This window comes from Panthera uncia (genome assembly GCF_023721935.1).
Source record: "Panthera uncia isolate 11264 chromosome E2 unlocalized genomic scaffold, Puncia_PCG_1.0 HiC_scaffold_20, whole genome shotgun sequence".
Taxonomy (NCBI): domain Eukaryota; kingdom Metazoa; phylum Chordata; class Mammalia; order Carnivora; family Felidae; genus Panthera; species Panthera uncia.
The window spans coordinates 5083028-5107836 of record NW_026057589.1 but is presented as its reverse complement, the minus strand read 5'-3'; positions in this window follow the sequence as shown (position 1 = coordinate 5107836).

Here is a 24809-nt window from a genome sequence, read left to right as displayed (position 1 = left end):
CCGTCAATCATGGCACACAACCTCTCCCCACAGAGATAAGAAAATGACCAACGCTGTACAATCAGAGTACTCTATCTTTGCTGGCCATAACAACTGAACCTGGGAAGATACCTGATCCAGGAAGGGTCAATCATAGCCTTCTTTAAGATTTACTATATGAATTCTGGCAGAGAAACACTCTCTTTTCTTTTGGATATTGAGTCAAAATTTAAGTATGGCATGGTTTTCCTGACACACAGAGGGATTTAGAACTCAGAAACAAAGATGTCAGAGTCTTTTAAACTTATTTTGAGCACCTTGATCTAACTGTGCTTGAAGCTGAAACTTAGATTTCCCTTTTTGGCTTAACTTTGTTGGAGTTCAGTTTCTCTCACTTGCAAGGCAAAGAGTCCCAAATACTCCATCCTTCAAAATCTTCCTCAGTTTATATTTCCTCATGTCAGCTTTGATCTCCCTAGCCAGAGAACACCTGCAGAGTATATTTTCTTCCCCTTCTATTTTCTCTTTAATGACTGGTTTTCTGGTTAATTGAATGCATGTATGTGCTCTCCTTCTGTCTAGTGTTAGCCTATCTATTTTAAAAGGAAGTCATCTTAAATATTTATCATTAATATTGTTGTAATTAATAATACTTATTATATGCCATAACTTGTGCTAACTGATATATATGCGCTAGCTTATTTCATAACTAAAATATGCTATAAACAGTGTTTATTATTCCATTTTATAGATTAAACAAAAAATAAATTGAAGGAAGGTATCCAAATCCTTACAGCAAGTGAACAGAAAGCAGGTTTACAACCCATGTCTGTCTTAATTGTGCGTGCATGCGTGTGTGTGTGTGTGTATGTGCGTGTGTGATTTTAGCCAATATTACAGTGATCTGTATTCCACAATGCTATCCAATATCCCACACCCTCTCCCAGTTAGGAGAGCCTAGGGTATGTCTGATGCAATGAAATAAATGAATGAATGGATATGAAATTGATAACCAAAGAGGTTAAATTACATGCAAAGGGCACCATATGGGCCATCCATGGCAAAACGCAGAGCCAAACACAGATGACCTTTCCGGTCTCACAACTTACTGTTTGGCAAAACCCCTGCAAGGCTACCAATTTCTGAAAGACAAGCCCATTTAGAGAGCAACAAGCTATGATGGATGTTCAAGTCCCGCAAATGCATGATGAAGGATAGAAACATTGCTATGCATGATTTTTTAATAACTACAAAAATCCCATGTACGGGATTTCTGCATGTGAAAATTGATAGCGTTGCCAATGCTGCTCATCTCTTTAAACAAGCAAACTCATCTTCCCTGGTGCTGTTACATCAGTAATAAATTGGCTCCTCAGACAGATCTGCTTGCACGTTAGAACTGAGATTGAGTAGATAATAACTTTTTGGGTAGCAACGCCTGCCACGGCAAATAATAAAGAAATTCATGACCTGCAAAGTGCAGGGTGATCGTGTTCCAAAAATATATTTCACCTGGTCTCCCAGCAAGTTCATTAGGTATCCAGAAGCTGCAAAAAGGTGTTCAGTACATACAGGAGGTGACTCAAAAAGAAATGATCTCAATTGTAGATGAACCAATAGTTATAAAAACATGTAGGTCAACGAGAAGCTTGTTGCTAAAGTGCCTTTTAAAATCAAGACACAAGGGCTGGGCATTTAGGTGGCAGTATACCTATTTCCATGAGGGGAATTAAGCTGGATTCCTCTGGTGACCTTATGTAGGGTGGCAGCCTTTGCAAATATCACACTAGATTCAGATCACTTTTATGGAGGTTCAGGAAGTGGACTATCTGTTTTGGGTGATCATTTCATTTTTTTCCTTTACAAAAATAATCAGGTGTCAACAGTGAACTGAGTCTACAAACATTGTGCAGGCATAATTAAACCAAATGAGGGAGGTGATAGAAAAAATCCCACAGAAAGATGACAAGGTGGAGTGGAAGGAAGTTGCCCTTGGGAGCTGAGGTCTACATTCAAGTTCTGGGTTTAGCATCACTGCCTGTGTGGCCTAGATCATGTCTCTTAACCACTCTGCACTTTAGTTATTCCTCTCTTAACATTAGGAAGTTATGCCAACTAGTGCCTTTCAGTCTCTGCAAAATGGTGATTGAGATCTTGCAAGTTGAGAGGACTCTGAAGGGGGACCAATTGGGACATCATTGGACTGAGTTTTATTTTTATTACTGATGAGGTTAAAGGAAATCTCAGTGAATATTAAAAGTACTGAGGATGGGGTGCCTGGGTGGCTCAGTCGGCTAAGCATCCGACTTCAGCTCAGGTCACGATCTCGCAGTCCGTGAGTTCGAGCCCCACATCGGGCTCTGGGCTGATGGCTCAGAGCCTGGAGCCTGCTTCTGATTCTGTGTCTCCCTCTCTCTCTGCCCCTCCCCCGTTCATGCTCTGTCTCTCTCTGTCTCAAAAATAAATAAACGTTAAAAAAAAATTAAAAGTACCGAGGCAATAGCAGATATTACATCTCTACAAGAAATATTAGCTGCACCCCCAAAACTGGTAGTCAGTTCTTCAACTGAGTGCCCACTTTGGTACCCACCATGAAGTCCTGTCCCATGCCAGCTATTAAAACATTCCTGATCCCAGAAGGAGGTACATGAGCCACTTCTGCTATACCAATGTGTCGTCCTTGGTATCAGCATTTTTGTTCCTTTGACTTTTTTCCCCATGGACCTGAGATGGGCTGGATAATAGTGAGCTTAGACCATTGCTGTGGTTCCCCAAGTTGTTGATTCCTACAGTCCACTTTGTGGGCCCAGTCAAGGCAGCTCTAAGATCAGCACCTGAATTCTCCCTGTACGATTCATTGGTCTTGTCCTTTGTATTTGTTTTGCCAGAACCTGGACTCTTTCCCCATATCCTGTTAGTTCCCTGGCCCTTGTTTGGACCCCATTATTACACAATCAATCAGAATTCTGGTTTTATCAATTGATTTGGGGAGTAGTCCCAGATATCTGTAATGTCCTTATTGACGAGACTCTTCTTCCACATTATGTATCTAAGTCCCTGAACTTTCCATGTTGGACAGGAGCACACTTACTTGAATGTCTGAACTTCTATGTACACAGGATGAGTTTTTAAAAGCTTGGTGTCCATGTGCATATAGGGTTATGTACAAGAATAAACATTCTTAAATTGTTAAATTTAACATTTTGTTAAATTGTCACATTCTATACCCAGAGGATTTCTCCTTTAGTAATTAAAATATGTTGATATTTTCATGAATGGGAAGACACATTCTCACAAAAAAGATACATAGTAAGCATTCAAAATAGATTTATACTGACACTATTTTTTCAGAGAGTTTTTAAAAGATTATTTTAAAAATTACTATTTAAAAGTTGAAATAAGCATCGTCTGGGTTATTATGCTAAATGGTTTGAAAAGTAGCCCATGATTGGTATTATTTTAATGAAAAATAACTCAAATGCTTAAGCTTTAGATAGTATGTTTATCCATGTCTATATTGTTGAAATTAAAAAAAAAAAGACATCTTGGCAGGCACAGACTTCACTGTAACTTAATATTCTCCTTTATCCACTTAGTTTAAAACACTGAGGTGGGAACTGGGAATAGGTGACCTTATTCACCCCATACTGAGCAGTGTGGCTGGGAGGAGGAAAAACCACACAAAATGAAACAAAACATAAAAGCAGTAATTGGTGGTTCACTTACTTGATTTTCTTTGAAAATATTTTTCGGGGTCAGTTTAATCACAAAAAGAAATGAAGAAAGAAATACACATACAGGTCATCCCCTTTGACTTTTTGTTTACAATTGTAACCTTCTCCCACAGGGACACCTGTTTTCAATCAAATATGTGTCCTTCCAAACTATTTATACGCATTATATAAATAAATAAATAAACACATGAATTCATAGGCTTTCTTTTTATGTGTGCACTGAACATTTGTTTTTGTTTCACTTAACAATACTATATCATATTATACAATATTATATTCTTATGCAGTATGACATATATTACATTGTATGTATTTATATACAAACATATAACATTATCTATGTATTATAGGTTAATACATAGATAACATACATTTTCATATTGATACCTACATATGTAATTTTTATGGAATATAACACAAGACAGCAGTAAAAGAAAATACGATGGATACTGTATGGGAAGCCACTAGTTCCTTACTGCTGTACCGTGTTCAATAGAAAGTTAATACCAGAGTTTATATGACCAGCCCACTAATGATGGCTATTTAAGTTGTTTCCAAACAATGTGACAAATAATGCTGCAATTGGCACATGAGTAGATAATGTAGCATTTACAGTCTTTGCATATAAGAAATTGAAATTCAGTCAAATTGTTTCATGTAATAAGTGGAGGAGTTACATTGAGAATTGAGGAATCAAATAAGAGCTGAACAATCATGTCCCAGAAACTGTAGAGACTCTCCTCTAAGACAATTAATTCTGGAGTGAAATCTGCTCACAGGATCTTAGGAACTGGAAGGTGTAGACCTTCCCCTTGGGGCTCTTTCTCTAACTCAGCCTCTTCTCTTCTCTCCAAGCATTCTTGCTCTCATGCTTTTCCTCCCACACAACTGCTGTTCACACCTGAAGGCTCCCTGGCCACACTGTTCTAGCCAGGCCTTTCAGAGTCAGCTCTCTGTTGGATAATTACATGGTTTCTGCATTTCTTAGATTGGATTTCCTAAGACAGAAATTGATTGTCCTGGTATGTGTTGTGTGTTCACCCTCAGGCCATGTCATGTATCTGTGGCTTACTTTGGTGAGGTGTCCACCAAAAAGGAGACAGGGTGGGGGGCAGATTAAGCTGTATGGCCTAGATAGGACTGTCCTTTATTTAGGGAGGGGGGGCAGTGAGAAGGGGCATTTTCCCCATGAAAGTAGAAACTACATCTAGTTTGCTACTTTATCCCCAGCGCCTGGGTGAGGGCTTGGCTCAGGATGGCTCCCTGATAACTATCTGTTCACTTAGATTCCAGAGACTTGAAGGGTAGAATAAGCCCCACCCCAAGATGAGCCTCTTTGGCAAAAGGATTGTTTTCAGAAACCGCAGACACGGAAGCTTTGAAAACACAGAAGTTATCCTTTGTAGAGGAAATTTATGTTAGAAAGACAGCCAGTACCAGGAAGAGAGCTATTACAAGAGGTAGATTTTTCACCTGAGAGATTCAGCAGAAAGGCACAGCAACCTTTGTTTTTAACAAACATTTCTCCTTCTCACCTTCTAAGTCCCAGACCCTTATAGCTTTCCTTAGTTCAGGATGGTATATGAACCTTAAATATCTACCTGCTTTTTGAGTCTCATGTCTTTTGGGGCTCCCATATGTACCTATGTATATGTGTATGTATGTAATTAGCTTATTTTTCTCCTGTTAATTTATCTTCTATTACAAGGGAGTCTTAACCAAGAACTTAGAAAGGTAGAAGGAAAATTACTACCCCCCCACCCCTACAGAATCATTGTATCACCATGTCCCACATACATGGTATGAAAAATTATCAGCAGTGCTAAGCTCTGATCCACGGAACTGATCCAGCTGGTACATGCACCCTGAACTTTACAAAAAATGTCTAAAATGAATCCAATAACACATATATTATACAAAGTGAGGATTAAATGAAATAATGTTTACACTATTCTTTGAGAACGATAAAGCCCTATGTTGCCAATATGTGAAGGTAACTAAGAAAAACCAAGTAAATCAATAATGAGGAAAACATTTTACTGCTCCTGCACCACAGTTGTAGCAGGCTTCACCGAACATGGTCATTTGATCACTACTCTTCTTAGCTAGGTGCTAAGTTTAAGGAGGTGAACAGAAGAAGTCTAATTTCTGTCTGTCCACCATGCTAGTTCTGGCAATCCAATTTGGTAAGTGAGTAAACACAAGTGGTTTTGTTCCCATGGTGGCCAGTAGCAAGAAGGAGAAAGTAAGAGTGAAATAAAAGTTCTCTGTCTCAAGTACACCATCACACATCCTACTTGTCAATGTCCAGTCCTTCCTTGGAGACTTAGATATAAGCCTGCCTCATTGAGTACCTGGCCTAACCGACATCAGGAAGTGAGTGAGGAAGAGAAAAGCTTCCTGTTTATGTATAACAGTCTTTGCATGCTGAAGTTCCCTAGAAAAATCTGAACACCTATATGAAGACGGTTAATACCATTAGATTTATGTTATATAATTTGAGGGGTTTTTGTTTATTAAACAATTTAATATTTGCAAAAGTTTTACCTTTGTATGTGGTAGATATTTTCAGGGATGTCAGGAGATGTGGACAAAGCCATAGGTAAAAAATTAAATAGCCTTGGGAAATTCATTGAAGTTTATCCAAAGTCCTTATTTCATGATTCCCTCAGCAACTTCATGAGAACCAAGGATTCCTATTTCCATTTCGTAGATGTGGAAATAAAGCTTTGGAAAGGCTAAATAACTTAGCAAGGGTCACAGAGCTAACAAAAACTGGTTGGTTACCTATACTCAGTCCCGATGACTTTGTCCTCCAACTGTTTTTTCATGGGTTGTGGCCTATGTCTTAATTAATGAGCTCTGCATTAGGGTAGTTGAAATCCTGCAAGCATCAGCTGCTAGGTAGCACCTGAGCTTTTAGAAACCCTTTCTGTTCACTAAGCGTTGCCATTTATAACCTTCCATTAGAGGGGAATAAGAAAAAACTGTTTAAATGGCATTCTGAAAGTAATACAGGGCCAATCATCTAGCTAAGCCTCATTTCCAGGCAAAATTAAAAAGTCCATGTCAAAAAAGTAAAAAACTGGAAACAATCTAAATGTTCACCAATAGGGGATTGGTGATATAAATCATATTATATTCATGCCATAGAATTTTGTGTAATCAATTAAACTGACAAGGTAGACATATTAATTGGCTTGGAAAATGGTAGGCAATATTAATTATATGCAAAAAGTAAGCCCCCAAATACCTTATAGAATATAATTTCATATATACAATGAAAATGTATAAATGGATATTAAATGTTGACTGGTTACACATGGCTGGGTGGTAAAGTTATATGTGATTTTTTGTTTATATAAATGAACACTTTTTTAATAGAACTCTTCAACTTACTCTGGGAACAAAGGAAGATCTAATTAAGCTTGAGCCTAGCATGTAGTCTTAGGATGGATGCACAAAGGATACTTCTAATTGAGTTCCCATAACACCTATAATAAGAGACTTGGATGCTTGCGTGTCAAACTATTAAGTGGGTATCGTATTTTTTAAACTGATGTTAATACATTTTGCACTGAACCCCAAACAAAAAGGCTTATCTGGTTATCCCCATGTTCCTACTCCAGTCTGGTTACCATGCCTCTGTTCCTACTTCTACCAAAACTGTTACTACATTATTATTTTTGTGCCTCTCCTTGAGGAGAGGCCGTGTATGATCTCCTTCTGTCTCCCTGACACCTGGCTTCAGGACTGAGTGTGTAGTGAGTCATACATGCTGTGAAATACAAACTGTTATAACTTAGTGCCTGGGACAGACGTGACTAAGAAGCCTGTAAAATCACTGCCTGGCAATTAGCATGTGTGTTTCAGGTCAATGAACAAAAGTGTTGGGGAAAGGTTTGAGGGGAGAAGGAGAAAAGAAAGAGGGCAGTGTGTAGATGCTGCCTCAAGGGTCTCAGAGTGGAGAATTTCTGCCTACGAATGGAAAAATATGCTCACCTTAAAGAGAGCCACCTTCAGAGAAGAATGCCTTAGTTCCTAGGTCATTTTATTCAGCTCTTCCTTTACTTATTGTACAATTACTGAGTACCATTCTGCAGAATCAAGGAAATTGGTTAAAAGCAGGAAGTTATTTTGCTTTCATTTATCTGGAGTGAAGGCTTTTCTGCCCAAAGCAGTGAAAAGTTTCTTTCAAAGTTGAATTCTGATTAATTAATTTATTTTTTACTCTGAAATAGCTTTTCTTGTTCATGAACTTCTTTTAAATAGGATTGTACAGTACGTGTATTCTTTTGTCAGACTTCTTTTACTGAGTACAATGTGTTTGAGATTTATCCATCTTATTCTCTGCCTTAGTAGTTTGTTTCTTTTTAATGCTATGAGCATTCCATTGTATGAATATACCACTTATTTTATAGATTTACCTGTTGATAGTATAACTGGGACGTTTCTAGTTTGGAGTATTATCAATAAGGCTGCTATAAACTTTCTCAAACAAATCTTTTTGTGGATATATTTTCATGTCTCTTGGTTAAATGCCCAGAATTGGAATAACTGTATCATAGGTTGTCTTTAAAAAAGGGAGGCGGCACTCATGCAGATCAATAGCAAAAACCAAATAATCCAGTTAAAAAATGGGTAAAGGACCTGAATACATATTTTTTTTTCCAAAGAAGACGTACAAATGGTCAACAGGTACATAGAAAGGTACTCAACAACTCTAATCCTCAGGGAAATGCAAGCCAAAGCCAGCAAGGGATAGCACCTCGCACTTGTTAGGATGGCTATTATCAAAAAGATAAGATGTGACACGTGTTGTGAGGATGCTGACAAGGAGAAATCCTCATAGACCGTTGGTTTCCACTGTCAGTTTACACTCATTACAAACTGGTACAGCTCCTATGGAAAACATTATGGACAGTACACCGATAATTAAAACTACCATGTGATCCATCTATTACACTTCTGGATATATAGCCAAAGGAAATGAGATCATTATCTCAAAGAGATACATGCAGCCCATGTTCACAACAGCATTACTCACAATAGGTATGGAAATAAGCCAAGCGTTCATTGATGGATGAGTGGCTAAAAGAAATGTCACAAACACATACACACACACACACACACACATGCACACACACGCACACACACTGGAATATATTAAGCATTAAAAAAGAAGGAGATCTTGCCATATGTGACAACATATACGAGCCTGGGTGGGCACTGTGCTAAGTAAAAGCCAGAGAATAACAAATACCATGTGGTATCACTTATATGTGGAATCTGGGGGAAAAAAAGTTGAAGTGATAGAAACAGACTGGAAAAGTGGTTGCCAGAGGTGGGGAAGGGCCATTGGGAGAAATGGGGAGATGGTAAAAAGTATGAACTTTTCAGTTACAATGTCTGAGGATCTAATACATAAAATGGTGACTGTATTGTATTGTATAATTGAAATGTGCTAAGAGAATAGGACTTAAATGTTCTCAACAAAAACAAAAAATGAAAAGCTAAATACATGGGGAAAAGGATGTGTTAATTAGCTTCATGGGGAAGTAATTTCATAATGTATATGTGTATCAAATCATCACACTGTGAACTTTAAATAGCTTACTCTTTTGTCAATTATAACTCAATAAATCTGGAACATAAAAGTGAGTGGGCATGAAGATGGGCTGAGAAGGGCTTGAGATAATTTTTCAGGGTGATGTGATATTCTATATTTGAAAAGAAGTTTGATTACACAGATGTATACATTTGTCAAGGAATTGATATACCTAAGGTTTGTGCATTTTTATATGTGTAATTTTATTCCAAATACAAAATGCCACAAACAAATGTTGAACTTTAGTTAATGATATCATGCTGAAGTATTTGGGAAGAATTGTACTAATGTCTGAAACTTCATTTGAAGTGCATCAAAAAATAAGGTAGGTTGATGGATGAATCGACAGATGGATAGATAGATATGTGCTAAAACAACTACAGCAAAACAATTATAGAATCTAAGTGATGGATACCTGTGTATTCACTGTAAAATTTATTCCACTTTTTGTTATGATTGACATTTTTCATAGAGACATAGTGGTAAATGGAAATATCATTTCTCTCTCCTGCACAGAATCTTCTACAGTCTTCTCAACATACTCAGAATAACAAAGTGCTTATTTCGTTCTGTAAGATCCTACACAATATGGCGCCTGCCTACCTCTCTGACTTCATCTGCTTACATTCTGACCCTACCTGGCTTTTTCCTTGTTTTTCCTTTTTGCTAGTGGGTTCCTTCCTGTTCCGAGGTCTCCCCTAGCCTGTTCTGGTCTCAGAGATCTCACACTTATTGTTATCTCTTCCTAGGAAGCTCTCATCTTAGGAATCTGCACGGCCATCTGCGTCCTCACCCCACCCCTTACCCTGTTCAAGGGCCTCTCCTCTAAGAGGTATTGCCTACCTTGTCAGTCTCTTTCCCCTATAACTCTTATGCTGTTTATTTTCTCACAGCATTTAGCACTCTACAATATAATTTATATTTACATTTTATTTTCCTTCCCCTATTGATGTATAAACTCTTTGGGGGAGGGCTAGAACTTCAGCTGTTTATCACTCCATCAGCAGTTCCTAGAACAGTGTGTTTGGCACATGTAGTCACCAAATACATATTGGCTAAATCCATGAATGGGTATTCTCCATAATGCTATTTTTAAAATGTCTAAAATAAATTTTCTAGGGGTGCCTGGGTGCCTCAGTTGGTTAAGTGTCTGACTTCAGCTCAGATCATGACCTCATAGTTCATGAATTGAAGGCCCACATTGGGCTCTGTGCTGATAGCTCAGAGCCTAGAGCCTGCTTCAGATTCTGTGTCTCCCTCTCTGCCCTTACCCTGCTCATACTCTGTCTTTCTCTGTCTCAAAAAGAAATTAAAAGAAAGTAAAAATTAAGAATTAAATAAACTTTCTGCTTAAAAAAGAAGGTTTAGACTTGAAGAAAAATTATGAAGATCTGGACTTTCCATACACTCCATACAACCAGCTTCTTCTATTATTAATATCTTTATGGTACATATGCTAAAATGAATGAACCAACAGTGAGACATTATTATTAACTAAAGTCTATGCTAGATTTCCTTGGTTTTTATCTTGTGCCCTTTTTCTGTCCCAGGATCTCATCCAGGACACCACATCACATTGAGTCCTCACGTCTCCTTAAGCTATTCTTGCCTGTAACAGTTCATCAGACTTTCCTTGTTTTTGATAAACTTGACAATTTTGAAGACTGATTAGGTATTTTGTAAAATGGTGTTAATTAGGGAATTGTCCATAGTGCAAATTTACAGGTCAATGAATTAGTTTGGAAAACCCTGCTCTCTCAGGAACTCTGACTTGAACCCAATGATCCAAAACTTTTGTACTACTTTTAGAGCATGAATACGTTTTACAGGTCCTGTGTTGTTTGGTGCAGCTATAAACCCTCTGACAGGAATGCATTTCTATGTCCACCTCACCAATGAGCAAACTAAGTTTCCATAATGGTAGCTATGAAAGACCACATAAAATACATCGCTGAGAATTCAAACACAAGCATTCCAACTGTGGGTCCAGCTCTCTCTGCCTCCTATATCTACCTGCTGAAACCATCACAACCTGCCCTTTGCAGAAAGCTGTTCAAACCTGAAACTATTTAAAGGCATGTAGTATCAAGCATCCTTTTTCTCCACTGCTTTCTATCAAAATAGAAGCAGTGAGCGCAACAGTCCTGTTCAGCCAGAAAAAAATGAGTACTCTGGGATAACAATTAAATTTACATAGATCCATCTTATCGAAATACCCTGTTCTGGGCTTGTCAGCAGTTTAAATGCTTTTAAGATATTTCATTTGAGAAGAACCAATAGTGATTAGGCTGATAGCACCTGTACCTGTATTGTACCCTTCTCTGTATAGGGGTTCCTTGTCCAGACCGAACATTGAGCACTTCCTTCATCACTGTTTACCTGAGGCATCTTAGGTGAGAAAAGCAGTGGCCTGGACCTTGCACACCTGATTCCATCCTCCCGGAGCATGCATGATAGACCCAACTCAGTATTATCAGTCTCAAAAATCCTACTTTCCTTTTGAATATAGACTCTAAATTGATTTGTTTTGCTCCAGTATAAAATGCTTCATTCTGCAATTTAAGTGCAATTTATTATGCTGACTACAAAATAAAGAAAGACATATTAGCTTTACTAACTCCTTTTTCACCCTCCAGGCAGCCTTCCTTCACTCTGCCATATGGTTCCATCGCCCTAGGCTTTGACTGTCATGTCACTGAGAAGAAACTATCACCTCTCTTCTTAAGAGTGGGGCCATGCCCATCTTGTTCATCACTGCATCCCCAGACCTAAATGCTCCCCCCGTGCACAGGTCTAATAAATACACATTAAATAAAATGGGTTTTTATCAATGATAGGTATTGTTTATAATTTTTGTTTGTGTAAAGTTAAAATATATCATAATTTAAAACTATCTAAAAGAATTTAAAAATTCACTTAGCACACAGGATGAAAAACCACACATTATTGACAAATCAAGCATTTTTGAGTGAATGGATAAATACTGAATAGTGAACAGCACAAGGTTCTTGTTCAAGCCTAGATGAAGGCAAATCAGCACTGGGAGCCATCCCACTGTGTGAATATATGCCCACAAGCATGGGAGAATATGAAGGTCCTTTTTGAATGCACACTTTTATTTAGAGAAGAAATAGTGCTATGTGCTCTGACTCAATAAGGGGTATGCCTGTTGGTAGTATTTCCTATTTCTGAATAAGGAATGAAATTAATTTTATGTGAGTATAACATGTATGTTCATGAAGAGGCTGGTTAGAGGCCATGAATCAGAGATTTTGAATTCATAAGTCCTCTTCCACCTCCCTTGGATTCACTTCTTAAGTAGGATCCAGGAAAGCCATAATGGTCTAACAGGGTATTTGCACAGGCCATGACTGACATAAATTGAGCCTTGTCTTTTAATGATACACGGGAGAATCCTGTTACTTATGAGTCCTTTTGGTTAAAAGCCACATATTTCCTTTTTTCTGAATGGCATACAGTTGAGCAAAAGTCTGCTCACCTAGGACATCATCTTTTAGTTTTTGGGTAGTGGCCAAAGGGACCTGTGATTTTATTTTTTTAATGTTTGTTTTTTGAGAGAGAGAGCAAGAGAGAGAGAGAGAGAGAGAGAGCGTGCGCACGCGAGAGAGAGACAAATTGGAAGAGAGGCAGAGAGAGGGGATAGAGAGAGAATCCCAAGCAGACTCCATGCTGTCAGTACAGAGCCAGATGGGGGGCTCAATCTCACAAACTGTGAGATCACTGACTGGGCCACCCAGGCACCCCAGGGGACCGGTGATTTTAAGGAGGTACCAACAGACTCAGAGAGGTCACATTTGCCAAGTTGTTTTCCACATCTAATTTTCATCTCTAAATCTAGAACTTCTATGGAAGCTTACCTCGTTTTACATTCTGCTGACATTGACTTGACTGTGATAGCCTATCCCAATATCTGTTTTCCTATAGCCATCTGTACCAGCTGGGATACTATCTTGTGCAATATTTGTCAAATTTCAATTCCATTTTCTTCCCTTTTTATATTGTTTGCTATTTTCCCTATTTAACTCTTTCTTCCTTCTGGATCATAAGCACATTAGAATTTTACTATCCTTGTACGCAATAAATTATACATTAATAGGATAGTTATGGCTTGTGAGAAGAAGTTATTTGTGATTTGCACTTAGAGAGATTTTAATCAAGTTTACCATTCTCAAAAAGTCTGTTTTGCATATAAATAAGGACCCCTAAAAATCGATCTGTTTTGCTCAATTATAAAAAGCTTCATTTAGGAGCCTAAGGGTAATTTATTATACTGAATTGGGAGGAAAGGAAGACATATTGCATTATGCTTAATCTTATCAAATGGCTGCTATATTTAATGACAATGTCTGTTTATCATAATTATTATAAGTTGTCTAGGTTAATATAATCAGAAGACCTATGTGAGATTATCAAATGCTAAATTTATTCTTTACATACTGCCTCAGATACCAGCTGCCCCCATGGATGTGCACTCAATCCATGTGTTTGATCTCTGCTGAGGTTGCTAGAGAAACTTGTCTGCCAGACAAAGTAGACTATAAAATTAGTTCCTTAGAGATTTCTACAATTAAGTATGTAAAAGAGAAAAATACAGAAGAGGAAGTAAATAGCATGTACCAGGTTTCAGATACATAAGTGTTTTACAAAGTCACTTCTTCCATCATTGAAGATGTCCTTTCCAGACAGGGCAGATTCAATAGGAACTAAAGCAAAATCACTACTCTCTCAGAATTTCATAAATGATGGAGTGTGTGTGTGTGTGTGTGTGTGTGTGTGTGTGTGTGTCTTGGGGGGGGGGAGGATGAGGGCTGGGGGTGCAATAACATCAGGTATCTCACTCTGTCTCCAAAACTATCCCCAGACACGTGTATCTTCTTCCAAATGTAAAAGTGAGCACACTTAGGCTCAGGCTGGTGAGTAGGGAGCTGCAGCTCACAATTAATGGAGAAGTACTGTTTTAAAAACATCTTTGTGATTTCAAGGCCAAACTTTTCCCAGAATGAGCTGTGCTATGGTCTGAATGTTTGATTCTCCCCAAATTCATAAGTTGAAATCCTAGAGCCCAAGGTGATAGTATTAGGAGGTGAGGCCTTTGAGAGCTGATTAGGTCATTAGGGCAGAGACCACATGAACAAGATTAATTCCCTTATAAAATACTCCAGAGAACTCCCTTGCCCGTCCACAGCTGAAGATATAGTGAAAAGTCTACCACTGTGAAGAGGTCCTTCACCTGACCATGCTGGCCTCCTGAGCTCTGACCTCTAGCCTCCAGAACTATAACACATGTCCAATGTTTATAAGCCACTCAGTTCATGGTACTTTGTTCCAGCAGCCCTAATGGGTTAGGACAGGCTACTGAGGAGTCTAAAAGTGGAGGTGAAAAAGCAGGTGAACAAAGTATTTAGGACTCAGAATTTGAAAACTGTGGTTTGGTTCTTGCCTTCCCAGCTTTGTGATGCCGGAGGAGCTAGATTTTTCATCATTCGAAAAATGTAACAATCCCTCATGTGTCTACTTCATAGAATTTTTGTGGGGGTAGAAGCTGACAGTATTATTGCAATACCAGTATTAACCTGTATGTCTACCCAAACTCATTGCTTCTGAAAAAAAATCATTAAAAGCATTGTCCATGAAAATGGGAGATTCAGAATCTATTTGTGCAATGACTGCATCACAATTAGAAGATAATGCAGCCCCATCCTGTTTTTTCCTATATCTTTGTCTTAGAAGACATCAACTTATAGAAAAGGAGAAATTTGTTCATTCTTGGATACTTAGAACTCCCTTTATAGACACTGTCTTCAAATTTGGCAAGTTCCCCAGTTCCAAGAAACAATATTAGCCTGTGCTGGGTGTATGGCAGCTGACATTTTGACAAATAGGGTTATTAAACCATGCATTGAATTTCAGTAAGGACTTTACCTTCCCCCTTTTTTTCCAGATGTAGATGTACTTTAAATAGAAGGGAAAAAAACATGGAGTAGCTTCACTCTTATGTAAATGCTGTCATTGCCAAAAGTGGTTATTTGCCATAAAAAAAATATAACTGGTTTTCAAACCAGAAGGAAAATTCTATGACATGTTGCTAAGAACTTAGGAGTAAGATGATTGCGCTGGGGAGATGACCAGTCCTGGAATATAGGAAGGCAATGTCTTGCTCAATTTGTATGTGGTTCATAGAACTTGTCCAGGCAAGTACTAAGGAATTGAAAAGAAGGGAAAACTAAATGAGGTGTGGCCAAGGCAGGGACTTGGGGATTCTGTTGGTCCCTTCCAATCCTCTTGTCCAACGCTTTCAATCAGAAATCTCATTCAGTAAACCCTGCCTCTTTGACATCCTTCTTATAGCTCATTCTTCTCCATTTCAACTGAAACTGCGAAGTTCAGGACTTAACACAAACCTGCTTATTGCCTTCCACACTTTTAGATTGTCCATTCCAATCAGCCCTTGAACCAGTATCCCAGACCACGTTGACTATTAGCAAATCTGATGCTATAGTTTGTTCATTCTTACCCATTGCTGGATAGGAGAATCAGCAGGAAAGCTATAAAAAAAGTACTGAGGACCTAGGTCTATCTCTAGAGATTCCAATTACATTACTTTGGAATTAGGCCTAGGTGCTGGTATTGTTTTGTAGCTCTCCAAGTGATTCTGATATTAGGGACAAGTGCCACTGACTTAACTCTCTGCAGACAATCCTTTAGTATCTGCCCATCACCTCACCATGGCCCACGAGGACCTCCAAGATAGGTATTCATCTTCTTTCCCTTCAGAGACAAGATAGTCTTTGTTGCTTGACCATAGGTTTCTCTTCATTATCTGACTTTCTTTCTTTTTTTTAAATATAATTTATTGTCAAGTTAGCTAACATACAGTATATACAGTGTGCTCTTGGTTTTGGGAGTAAATGCCCATGATTCATTACTTACATACAACACCCAGTGCCCATCCCAACAAGTTCCCTCCTCAGTGCCCATCACCCATTTTCTCCTCTCCCCTGCTCCCCCCCCCCGTCAACCCTCAGTTTGTTCTCTGTATTTAAGAGTCTTTTATGGTTTGTATCCCTCTCTGTTTGAAACTATTTTCCCCCTTCCCTTCCCCCATTGTCTTCTGTTAAATCTCTCAGATTCCACATATGTGTGAAAAATGTATCTGCCTTTTGCTGATTTATTTCACTTAGCATAGTACCCTCTAATTCCATCTACATTGTTACAAATGGCAAAATTTCATTATTTTTCATTGCCAAGTAGTATTCCATTGTATATATAAACCACATCTTCTTTATCCATTCATCAGTTGATGGATATTTGAGCTCTTTCCATAATTTGCCTATTGTTGACAGCACTGCTGTAAACATTGGGGTACATGTGCCACTATGAATCAGCACTCCTGTATCCTTTGGATAAATTCCTAGTAGTGCTATTTCTGGGTCAGCGGATATTCTATTTTTACTTGTTTAAGGAACCTCCATGTATTTTCCAGAGTGGCTGCACCAGTTTGCATTCCCATCGACAGTGCAAGAGGGTTTCCATTTCTCCACATCCTCACCAACATCTGTTGTTTCCTGAGTTGTTAATTTTAGCCATTCTGACTGATTTGAGGTGGTATCTCATTGTGGTTTTGATTTGTATGTCCCTGATGATGAGCGATGTTGAGCATCTTTTCATGTGTGTGTTGGCTGTCTGGATGTCCCTGACTTCATTTCTGCTGTTACCCTTCTGGGACAATTCCCTTCACCCACCATATCAACTTATATACATCTAAATGCTGAATTATATGAAAGCTTCTCTGACCTTTCCAGACACCTGGCATCTTCTTATAGTATTGACCACTCATTTATTTATACTTCATTGTTCGAGTATATAAAAATATGTATATAACACGTAAGTGTGTATTTATATGGGTAATGTATCTTTAAAAAAACAAATCTCTCAGTTTCATGTTGTTTTCTCAGTGCCCAGCACAGTGCAGAATCCACATTCAAAGCAATGAGAAATGGAGAAGCAACAAATGAGTCATGATTAATTTAATGATTTAGGATAATTTAATGAACATCCATTCAGATAGTGAGAGAAACTCATGATAAATGTTTGGAAAGAGATGGTATGACCAGTGTCCAAAAGTGCTGGTCTTCTCTTAGAAAGATATGGAACCGTGTAGAAGGACTCACTTCAAAAAAAAAAAAAAAAGTGCACCAAGTATTAACACCACCAACCATGTTGGGTGCATTTAAGACATGCCTGATCAGAAGACTGCAGGTTCAGTAATGCTTCACATTGTGCAACAGAACTGTGTTCTCAACATGCATGAACTGTTTCTTTTTTCACTGACTATGCTGCTTCCTCCTCCTCTGCAGGAGCTCTCTCTATTGTTGCCTTACTCCAGGATCACAGTCACTTATTTGACTTTAGAAGACTTTTCCAGTCAGGGTTCCATGAGAGAATAAGCTCTAATCTCTTAAGGGTATGATTCTCAAAATGTGGTTTCTGAGCCAGCAGCACCAGAATCAACAGGTGAAAAAATTCTCAGATGTACCGAATCAGATGAAATTCTCAGATGTACGGAATCAGAAATCCTGAGGGTGAGGCCCAGCAAGCTGTATTTTAACAAGCCCTCCAGGTGATTCTGATGGATGGTCACATGTAAGAACCACTGGCCTAGAATGATCACAGTCATGGATCTAGATCTCAGAATTATAGGTCCAGTGCAGGTTATGTTACAGGTCCACTGCAGGGGTGTCTATATGAGAAGCACCTAAGGAGAGTTTTAAAAATACAGGTTCCATGGGATGCTTCTTACATATTCACTTTTTCAGTGGGTTTGAAATGGGGCTTTGCAATCATAACTTTAAAACAGGTTCCTTTACTTAATCTGATCTTCACTCCATATAGGAATAAAGGGGTTGGCAGGTCTCAGTTCTTTGTCAAGAAAGAGATGTCATCCTCTTGCAATCACTACTCCTTTCCTTCTTCCCTAACTTCTGCTGGAGGCAGTATCATCTCAGACAAATGAACAGGTCCCAGCCTCACCCAGAGTAAGTGAAATATATATGGGGGAAGGGCCTAAGTACTGATTTTTTTTTTAAAAGCCCCCGCAAGTGATGCTGTGTCAGCAAAGACAATGGTAGTAGGAAACCAGGCAATGAGCACACCATGCCACATGGGAATCACAGTTGAGTATGAGACTTACAAGAATTTGGCCATTGCTATGCTAACCCCAAGCCATAGACCTGAGACACAGAGCAGATATACCTGCCAATAAAGTTCAGCCAGTCAGATTTTCCCCTGCAGGAACTGGAAGCTTAAGGAGAGAGTGGACCACATCAGCTGATGCTATAGAAGCAGAGTCTCTTTATGGACATATTCTGGACAGAAGGTCCGACAACTGCTGTTCATGCAGCTACCCTGGTTTCTTTGGTTGTTAAACTTTTCTTTTGATTCTTTTGGCTACTCTAGCATCCTCCAAAGGATTGTCATTTTTTCTTGAGTAGGTTAAAGTTGGTTTCTTTAGCTTGAAGCTCAAAGAACTTTTATTAACACATTCTCCTACTAACTGATGATGTGACCTGTGGCAGGCCATCTTGTCTTTAGGTCTCATTTTGCCTCAGCTGTAAAATGAGGCTAGTGATCCAGATCCATATTTTTTAACCACTTATAAAAGAAGACTCTTTCTTTAAAAAAGTGAGTTCTGGAAAACTTGAATAAATAAAACATGTGGAAATGATGAGTGGTTTCCCCAGCTCAAATCTTTACTGTTCAGTAAAAGTTAATTTACTCTGAGTGGAGCCTCAGCAAACATCTGAGAAAGGGCTAAGTTTCCTTACCGTACAGAGCATCTTAAAATGCTATCTTTCTATACTTTTTTGATTCTTGATTCAGAGCCTTGAATCCAGAGGGGACAACTGGCATTTTCTGTTTCAGTGCCATGCATTCATAGATGTAAAAGGCCTTGTAATAATACTTAATGGAACACACAATGTGGTAAATGCCATACAAACTCAAATGTAAAAACTGCTTGTCCAGAAGACTTTTTAAAAGAGAACTGATTGACTAATTTTTAGTTATAGAAAATGCTGTCTAAAAACAGGGGCACTATTATCCTGGAATGTTTGGTCACCTGTGGAGTGTTGTCTCTGAAGTCTTTCAGGACACAGAGTTTAAAACCCATGAAAAGGTCAAGACAGCTCTCAATTTCCAAATTAAATTGCTTGGAAACACACTTCAGTAGGAAGTTGGGTTTTGGGAGGCCTGCTGTGAAAGTTAGCAAATGAAATGTAAAATGTGTGAAGTTTTCAGTTTTAGAAAAAGTACCAGTTTTAAAAGATTGTGGCATTTTTGCTTTACCAAATTGAAGCTCTTTTGGTGACTGAAATATATCTCTTGCATATTCTGAGACTTAAATGAAAAAAAAATCTTTAAAATGTGATTCCATTAAAACATGTCCCCACTGCTAAAAATTTGGAGGTCACAGTCTAGATTATTTCTTGAAGCATCTCTGCATGAAATTCCTGTGTGATACTCCAAGCACAGGCTCCACTGTAAAAAAATAATATGCCTGAACATAATAATGCTTGTGATAATCACACTATGTATAAAAGCAGGCGCTGGGTACTCTTATATTCTTAGTTCTCTAAAACACCACTATTCATCTCCATCAACCTATTCCCTTTCTTTCCCTTCATCTTTCTGCAATTCTTTACTAGAAATGTCCTTGGTGAAGGTTGGAAAGAGTCTTCTAAGTGTCTGTACCCAAATAAACATGATGATCCTTTCTTATAACTAACTGTTCTGCTGTGTGCTGTAGTAGACATTGATGTTGCAGGAGGCATTGACTACTTAGAAACTACCTACCACCCTTGACATTGGATACTATGAATTCTCTGACTCCTCTTTTCTGTAAACGTTACTTCTCTGTCTCATTACTTCATTTTCTCTCCTCCCTAAATGTTGATATTTCCCAGCACTCTATCCTGTGCACCATGACTTTAAACATGCTGTTGCCCCCCGGGGTAACTCAACCAAATGACAAAACCCATCCTCTCTGAGTTTCAGAATCCTGTATCCAACATACTATTAGACATTTCCACCGCGATGAGCTAGGCATTGCAAACTCAGCATGCCAGAAGGTGATGTTTATTAACAGAGTGGTCTCTGGCATCAGAATGTCTGTCCATGAATCTGTACTCAGCACTTCCTATAGATATGAACTTCAGCAAGTTTCTTAGCCTCCCTGGAACTCAGTTTCCTTAACTCTAAGAGGATTTATGGATCAAATGGAACACAATATGAAAACACATTCAGTACAGTATATGACACATACTACCCGTTAAATGACACTGAGCTATATTCAACCGCATCTCCTTTGAACCTACTAATTCTTTTATATTATTAACTTTTGACTTCTGGCATTTGCTCACATCCATAACAATCATCTAATTCTATTAATTTTAAATTTAAAAAAAATTTTCAAATCTGTTTGCTTTTCCATCACCATTAAATATTCCCTAGCTGATATATTTTTATGGTTCCATTTATCATCTCTATCTTTCTTATCTATCTATCTATCATCTCTATTCTTCTGTGTGTGTTTTATCCTTAAGAAACAGGGAGGTTAAGGGTTAAGGGAGAGAGGGAATGAAGAGAAAGGGGTTAGACAGAAAGAGAGAGAGACAGAGGGATTGAGGACAGAGTACCTACCTTGAAAAATCTAGGAAGTTTTCTTACCACAGTTTTGTGATATTGGGAAAAATGTAGAAAAATAAAAGTCTATTAATAAGTACACTTGGGCCTGGTGCCAGTACTTAAGGAGGATGGCAAGCCAATGCTAACTGAATAGAACCACAGAACCATACTGTTGATGTAACTGTTAAAATAACCTTTCCTTCCTCTAGGGCTGTTTAATAAAAATGCAGTGTTTTTATGTACATCCTAAATGTTGCTTTATTGAGGACCTTAAAAGCAAGTTAATAACAGCATTCTTAGGGTTTAGGTGCAAGACTACAATAATGGCATATTTGAAAAGAAAAATTACATAGTAAACCCAGTCACACACTGGAGGTGATTTTACAGATCAGATTTGGAATTCTAAGCAATCTGATGCAGGCACTGCTCAAGGTTACCCTATCTAGTAAAGTTTAATGAACACAAGGGAACATTCAAAGCAAATAATACCTTCAATATTTTAACCACTGTGGGACTACTTTCTCATGTTTTCCCGGTACATGCACAAATCAGGAATAAACACCATTCTTTTAAAAACTAATAAGGTTTAAAATCATAGTTGAAAAATGGGATGAAAGAAGTTTTTAAAAATAGCAATTTTCTTAGGGGCTGTTTTTTATTCTAAAATGAAAATTTGAGGCTCTGCTCATATTTTGCAGCTTATAGACACTTTCTTGTTCTCATATAACCAACCAAACTAGAGTCATGAAAGACTTTTCTAGGTTTCTAGTATCTTTACCTGAGTTGTATTAGTGTTAGTTTGAAGTCTTTTTGGCACCTTTTAGTAGTACCACAACCAAGTTGCTACCTAGGAATACCATTAATTGTATTTTTAAAAATGAAATATCTTGCAAGATTGGTCACAATATTTTAGTTTCCACAGATAGAATACACGATCAACCCCTTTATGGCTATAAGTAAAGCAGACTGCAGCCTCCAACTTGTGAACTGCATAAAATAAAATGAGATTAAATGCCAAATCTGAGGAACTCAATAATAATTTATGCATTTTTCAATTAGTTTGCTACCTTGGAATTTAAATCAAAATAATTTTTCTATCTCACTCACTTCTTTGTTATTGTTACCTAAGCCTACAGTACTATTTCCCAAGTGTATACCATTAAAATTGTTTTGTTAATTTTTCACAAATTTTCTGTTTGTCTACAAGAAAGACACATTTAAACCAGAGCTGTTGCATTTACTTTAAATTCCATTTAAAATTTAATGCAGTGTTGCTTTACATTTTAAGAAGGGCAGAATTAAGGGGGGGGTTGGCGATCCTCAGATTCTATGTCTTACCCTCCTTGTGGAAGAATGGACAGGACTAAAGGGAGAGTATAAACAAAATATAAATATAATGATAAGATTCGTAAAGCCAAGAATTTATAAAACTAAGTGGTAAAGAAAAATACGACATGTCCTGCTTCTGGAATAAATTTTAATTTCATTAGGAAATAGACTCTAGCCAAGAGAGAGGTGGTTCTTTCTAAGTGCATGACAGGTAGTAATGTGTAGCAATTTATGGCTAAACATACACAGAAACACAAGCAATTAACTTAATTAAACATTGTCCATGTCTGAGTATGATTTTGACATGTAAAATCATTATAAAAATTAAAATGTGGTGAGAAACTAGAAGCTTTCCTGATAAGCTCAGGAACAAGGCAAGGATGGCTGTTCTCAGCATTCCTTTTCAGCATCTTACTGGAAGTCCTACCTAATGCAATAAGAACGAATGCAATAAGAAAAGCAAAGAAAATATATACAAATTGAGAAGGAAGAAATAAAAGTGTCTTTGTTTGGAGATGACATAATTGTCTATGTAGAAGATCCAAAGGATCAACAAAAAACCCTGTAACTAATAAGCCATAATAGCAAAGTTGTAGGATAAAGGGTTAATGTAAAAAAGTCACTTGCTTTCCTATATACCAGCAATGAACAAATGGAATTTGAAGTTAAAAACGCAATACTGTTTACATCAGCACCCTACAAAATTTAATAAAATTTAATAAATCTAACAAAATGTGTTTGATATCTATATAAGGAAAAGTACAAAATCCTGATGAAAGAAATCAAAGAAAGAAATAAATGGGGAGATATTCCATGTCCACGAAGATGACTCAGTATGGTCAAGGTGACAGTTCTTCCCAACATGACCTATAGATTCAATGCCATCTCAACCAAAGTCCCAGCAAATTATTCTGTCGTAATCGATTAACTGATTATAAGGTTTATATGGAGAGGCAAAAACCCAGAGTATCCAACACAATATTGAGGAAGGACTACTCCACTTCAAGTCTTAGTGTAAAGCTATAATAATTAAGGGATTATGATATTGGCAAAAGAATATACATATAGATCAATGGAACAGAATAGACAGACCAGAAACAGAAACCAATATGAACATAGTCAACTGACCTTTGATAAAGCAGCAAAGGTAATACAGAGAAGAAAAGACAATCTTTTCAACAAATGGTGTTGTAACAACTAGACATCCACAGCAAAAAAAAAAAAAAAAGAAAGAACAGAAAAGAAAACTAGAAACAGGCTTTATAATCTGCATTAATCACATAGGGCAGCCACTGTACAGACTGGGTGGCTATAAGTTCAAGATCAAGGTGTTAACATAATTAACTTTTCTAAGACCCCTCTCCTTGGCTTACTGTCTACTCCCTTCTTGCTGCAACTTCACAAGGGCTTTTCTGTGTATGTGTACATCTCTTGTGGCTCTTCTTCCTATAAGGACATTATTCATGTTGGATTAGGGGCCCACCCTTTGACTTTGCTTAACTTTATCTTTTATAAGGCCCTATCTCTAAAAATAGCCACAGTGAGGTTTAGAGTTTCAACCTGTGAATTCTGGGAAGACACCATTCAGTTCATAATACACCCTTCACAAAAATTAGCTTAAAATGGACCACAGACATAAATTTAATGTAAAACTATAAAACCTAACAGAAAATCTAGATGACTTTGGGCATGGCAATGGATTTTTAGATATAACAGCAAAGGTATGTTCTATAAAAGAAATGATTGATAAGCTGAACTTCATTCAAATTACAATTTTCTGGTGTGCCTGGGTGGTTCAGTTGGTTAAGCAACTGACTTTGGCTCATGATCTCACAGCCCATGAGTCTGAGCCCAGCATCGGGCTTTGTGATAACAGCTCAGAGCCTGGAGCTTGCTTCAGATTCTTTGTTTCCCTCTCTCTCTGCCCCTCCCCCACTCATGCTCTGTCTCTGTCTCTGTTTCTCTCAAAAATAAAACAAACATGAAAAAAAAATTTAATTAAAATTTTCTGCTCTGTGAAAGACATCAAGAAAATGAGGTGACAAATCACCGAATGAGAGAAAATATTTGCAAAAGACATCTTATAAATGATTGGTATCCAAAATATACAAAGAACTTATACAACTCAACAACAAGAAAAGAGACAATCCAATTAAAAAATGGGCAAAAGACCTGAATAGACACGTCACCCAAGGAGATACACATATAGCAGATAGTTTATATGTCCAACATTATATGTCATCATAGAATTTCAAATGAAATCGCCAACCAGATAACCCTACACACCTATTAGAATGGCTAGAAGTACAAAATACCAACAAAATGCTGACAAGGATGGAGTTGGAGCAACAGGAGCTTTCATTCATTGTTGGAAGGAATGCAAAATGGTACAGCCACTCTGGAAGCAAGTTCAGCAGTTTCCTACAAAACTAAACATTTTCTTACAATATGATTCA